This window comes from Orcinus orca, chromosome 17 (assembly GCF_937001465.1).
Source record: "Orcinus orca chromosome 17, mOrcOrc1.1, whole genome shotgun sequence".
Lineage (NCBI taxonomy): Eukaryota > Metazoa > Chordata > Mammalia > Artiodactyla > Delphinidae > Orcinus > Orcinus orca.
Genome location: NC_064575.1, coordinates 19,670,463 through 19,676,462, shown reverse-complemented (window position 1 = coordinate 19,676,462; position 6,000 = coordinate 19,670,463).

Genomic DNA, 6,000 nt, shown 5'->3' with positions numbered 1-6,000 from the left:
ATAATAAAGGCCATATATGACAAGCTCACAGCTAACCACATACTCCGTGGTGAGAGGTTGAAAGCTTTTTGTCTAAGATTAGGAACAAGACAAGTGGGCCTACTTTCCCCATTCCTATTCAACATAACACAGGAAGTCCTAGCCAGAGCAATTAGAAAAGAAAAAGAAATAAAAGACATCCAAATCCGAAAGAAAGAAGAAAAATTCTCTGTTTGCTGATGATATGATCTTATATATAGAAAATCATAAAGACTCCACAGAAAAGAAGAAAAAAAATCTGTTAAAACTAATCAATGAATTCAGTAAAGTTGTAGGATACAAAATCAACATACAAAAATCAGTTGAATTCCTATACACTAACAATAAAATACAGATCTTCCTTGACTTGTGATGAGGTTACATTTTGATAAACCATCATAAGTTGAAAATATCAGAAGTTGAAAGTGCATTTAATATGCCTAACCTACCAAACATCATGCTTAGCCTAGCCCACCTTAAACATGCTCAGAATGCATTAGCCTAAGTTGGGCAAAATCATCTAACATAAAGCCTATTTTGTAATAAGATGTTAAATATCTCATGTAACTTATTGAATACTGTACTGAAAATGAGAAAAAAAAAAAGGGTTGTATGGGTACAGAATGGCTGTACATGTATCAAGTGTTTACCTCCCATGTCTGGATGGGAGCTGTGGCTTGCTGTTCCTGCCCAGCATCACAAGAGAATACTATACCACACATTGCTAGCCTGAGAAACGATCAAAATTCAAATTTGAAGAATGGTTTCTACTGAACGCATATTGCTTTCACGCCATTATAAAGTTGAAAAATTATAACTCTAACCATTGTAAGTCTGTACCTGAAAAGAAAGTTCCTAAGAAAGTAAATCTTAAATGTTCTCACCACAAAAAAGAAGAAATGGTAATTATATGAGGTGATGGAAGTATTAACTAACCCTACTTGGGGACCATTTCACAATATTTAAGTGTATCAAATCATCACAATTTACACCTTAAACTTACACAATGTTGTATGTCAATTATATCTCAAGAAAACTAGATAGACAGACAGATAGACAGATAGACAGACAGATAGAGAGACAGATAGGTAGATAAAATGATTCTTTGACTTCTACTGGCCCTTTACCAGACATTTCTTGCCGTATATTCTAACAGTGGCCACATTTGCAGCTGGGATCCCAGTTGTTTTGTTTGGGTGAACATATAAGAGGCAATACCCAAACTTTGGAAATAGGAAAATTCAAACATATACATCAGATACATACTAACTAGTAATGAACTGATCACTGGTATTTAAGATATTGACATGTAAAGGCATGGTGCTATGATATGATTATTATAGAAAGTAGGAAATTTTGCAAAACAAACATGCTGTGGCAACATTTATTTTTGGCACTTCTTTATGTTTTCTTTCTTTCTTTAGCGTTCTGGTTTTTCACCTCTTCTCCAAAGGCTTGGAACTCACAAAACACTTGGGGAGCTTCTGAATCTAGTCTGCCTCTATCACTACAACTCCAGGGGCATCTCATATGCAGAACCTATTTTTTTTTACAGTATAAAATAAAATTTGTAAAACCACATAAGGAAAACTTTCTTCATATTATTCTTCCTTACATCCCTGTTTTTTTTCTTTTCCAGTGCACAGCATAGCACTTTCCTTTAGTAAGGAGAGACAGCATTTATGCTGTGTGCAAGTAGGATGCTTTTTGATTTTCTTCCTCATAAGGAAGGAATATCATAAAAGATGTTGAGCTGATAGGTCTGAATAAATGGCCTATTCTATAACTGAAATACAGCTTATTTTTATAGGTAGGGTTACCTTCAAATTTGATAGAGGTAAAAATGTATGTTGAGAGTATGGGAATAAGAGTAGAAAGAAAAATGGAAAAAGGCTTCCTCTAACTTGCTTCTCCCTGTTTGCACCTGTATTTATTAATTTTCAATAATTATCATTATAAGTGCTTTGGTGACAACAGTAGCAACCTGTCTCACTGAAATCTTTGGAATTCGGGACAGAAAACTTCAACTAAGCTCTTCTGCATTTTCCATCATGGGTGCTAACTCTCTAACAGTGGTGTAGCCTCACAAACTGTGCACATTAAAGAAACATATATCAAAGTATAACACTCCACGCCATGTAGGAAATGTCATTAGTGCTGGAGACTTTTTTCCAAAATATATATTGCAGTTTCGTTTTCATAGGGAGGGTGGGAGGGAGGGAGACGCAAGAGGGAAGAGATATGGGGATATATGTATATGTGTAACTGATTCACTTTGTTATAAAGCAGAAACTAACACACCATTGTAAAGTAATTATACTCCAATAAAGATGTTAAAAAAAAATGATTTTGTGTGGTGATTTTTTCATTTTCTCTGCAAGAATAGCAATTTCTTGTAGAATGACAGAGTAATATTTCAATAGTTTTGATGATTCTAAATAAACTGACCCAAGTGGAATATGAATATATATAAACATATATATAAATATATATACACACACACACATATATATATATATGTGTGTGTGTGAAAGGTTAGGCATTATGTGAAATAAAACCCAATCATGAATGATTTGGTTTATAATATTAAATATTCTATGACTTAGAATGATTTTCAACCCAGCTTGCAGGGCACAGTGAATTGAGGGGAGTTAGAGTGATGCTTTAAAAAAAAAGTCTTCTAATTCTTTCTTTCAGGAGGGGACATGACATTTTGGTAAATTAGAAAGTAGAGGGTGATGGTGACTTTCAGAAGATGTAAAACGCTTCACTTGGTACTAATGTACATAAAGCAGTTAGTTACTTGTCATGATGGGTGTTCCCTAAGGCAGTGCACTTTCTCCATTAGTATTTATATCTACATGCCATTACACATTGGGTAGCATGAAATAGATGAGATACGATCAGAGAATTACTCAAGTCATGTGCCATGAAGGAAAGAGATATTAGCAAACATTATTAGCATATAGGCGGAGCTGGATCTCTTAGTTTCCAGTGAGATATTTATTTTTAAATGCTTGCTGAGAGTAAAACATTTAAAACTGATTAATTAACCCTTAGAGAAGAAGTTATTTCTTTATTGATTGGTAAATATTTTTGGCAAGTGAACATGACCATGACAGTTTTGTTAGACGTCATCTCTCCCTACCCTTTGCTGAATATCCTGCCTTCCTCAGCTGAAAAATTCAAAGGTTTTTTCTATTTGGAAAATATTACTAATATATTAAGAGAAACTTAATTAAAGGATCTTAAATATAAAGCCAATCATATCCTGTCACATCTTAGGCTTAGGGTATATATCTGAAATGAAAGCAAGATTATGTTATTTGCCCCTAAATATATTTTTCCTCTTCCTCTCCCTCTCCCCCCATCTCTCTCTCTGTCTCCACCCTAAGACCTTGAATATTCATATCCCTTAAAAGATAATCTAGTTTCAACTTGGTTCTTTTCAAATATACGTTCTATTTAAAAAGCTATTAACTTTAGATTCATCAGCTTTTACAGTGAAATTATTAAAGCATAATCTGCCTCATTCACCACAGTTGCAGAAAATATCTATGTGTCTCATATACTCAAAGTATAAAAAGTTATTAGGGAGTTTGCCCTTTTAGCTAGTTCCCATAGGGTTCAAATTTTGTTTAGAATGCGCCACACTATATTCTGTTTACATCTATGTAGGTCTCTCTCATAATTATTCACGATGCATTTTCAGGCCAAGTAGATTAAACCTGTGTATATAACACTGAAATGCTGAAGCTTTTAATCAGTGTTATTACTGATATTTCTTTCAAAAATTTGAAAATAATCTTAGTTATCATTCATCTAAAAATCAGGGCTCTTTTCCAAATAAGTTACTATGTTCCATTATGGGGAAAGAGCTGAAAGAACTGGTCAATTGTCTTAGAAATATTAGACTTATCTATACAAATATATGTTTAAAATATAAAAATAAAATATTTTTATATTAATATTGATTGGAAATATTGCTACTTAAGTAAATTCATTATTTCATTGCATACTTGGAAATTCCAAATATTATGCAAGAATGTAACTTAAGTGTAAAGTAATTAATTTGAAGTTTTTAGACATACAGAAGTTCTAAATTTTAAAGAATTCATCGTATCACCATTCATCTAGTATAATTTTAGGGTCTGTACATATCTACCTGATGTTTGGTAATCAAAAATTGTCCATGTCTTAACACATACAACATGTCTTTAAATCATGTGTTCTGAGCCTTGGAAATTAACTATCATGGCAGCTAAATAAAAATCACTTCTACCTTTTATATTACTATGGCCACTTGGATGGTAAGACATGGATTTTAAAAAATTTGGATTATGAAATATAAACATATAATTCAAAATAGGATAGAAAGATGTTGCTGCACGTCCATTGGTGTATAAATTCCTCTTCTGTGCCTGTATCCCTGTGCAATATTATATAGAGTTGAGGCATCCAGTACATAGAGAAAACACACAATGTCCTTGAAAGATCTTTTCTATTGTGAATCTTGGGCAGGGAGAATTTAGCCTTGAATATGTACTCAAGGAAAAATCTATAGAGAATAAAAAAGACTGAATAGTCTGAAAATATTTCTAGATCAACATTCCTCAAAATAACTCAGAGACAAAAATTCTTGCCAGAGAGATTTAAAATACTGCAAATGATGAACCACTCAGGATAGAATCTAAGGGTTGCCAACCTTCCTTCCAACTATAAAATCCTACACACTCTTGTTTTATTGCTGCTTTCTAAATAATAATTATACAAATGTGCTTCTAAACACTATACCAGCCTTAGGAAAAATCTTATAAATTAGCTAATGTAACTGACTTGATTGAATAGTGAATCACTACCATCTGCAATATATTGTTGTTGGGTTTTTTTCCTAAGTAATTCAGTCATTGCAGTCATAATATTGAATATAGCTATCAATTTCTAGGTCAAATATGAAAATCCAAAGCCATCTTCTTTCTAACTGTTAAGACGATAAGCAAGTCATTTTCCAAGTAAAAATAAAACAACCTATCCCAACCTTTGTGGAAAGCTGCCAACTCTTTCTTTCATCTATGGCATCACACTAGAATAAGAGTAAATACTAATATCTTTAAAATATTTCATTTAAAATAAAAATCAAGCCTCACTGCAGGCTTATAAAAATAAAATCATCTGAGTTATGTTTTAGGTTTTTACCTGGTTTTGTTACAATGAAGGAGAGAAATGAGTTGGGAAATTAACAAACATTCCACTTAACAGATGTTTATGGAGCAATTACTGGGTGAAAAATGCACCATTAGGACTGACCACATAATTTGTGGGGCTCAGTGCAAAAAAGGAAATGTAGGAATGCTTGTTCAAAATTTAATAATTTCAAGATGGAGACAGCAGAGCATTAAACCAAGCATGGGGCACTTCTAAAAGTGTGGCCCTGAGTAACTGCACAGGTCATATGCTCAAGAAACTGGCCTTGCTGCTGGACAGTATGAAGCACTAGGATGAATATGACTTTTCTATCCTGAGGAGAAATGGGCAAGGGCCTAGGGAGGTGTACTGTGCTCACCTGGAAGCTAAAGTGAATGATGGCTTTTAACTTGGGGAATCAGGAAATGTTTATAAAAGAATTAGAACAGGGCTTCCCTGGTGGCGCAGTGGTTGAGAGTCCGCCTGCCGATGCAGGGGACAGGTTCGTGCCCCGGTCTGGGAGGCTCCCACATGCCGCGGAGCGGCTCGGCCCGTGAGCCATGGCCGCTGAGCCTGTGCGTCCGGAGCCTGTGCGTCCAGAGCCTGTGCTCCGCAACAGGAGAGGCCACAATAGTGAGAGGCCCGCATACCGAAAAAAAAAAAAAAAAAAAAAAAAGAATTAGAACAGGATCCGGAAAGATGTGTTGAGTTTATCATAATGAAAATGGGGAAATGAAACCATTTTAGACACGAGCATATAACTGAGTTTAAACTTGGGGAAAGAAAGGACAAGGTGTG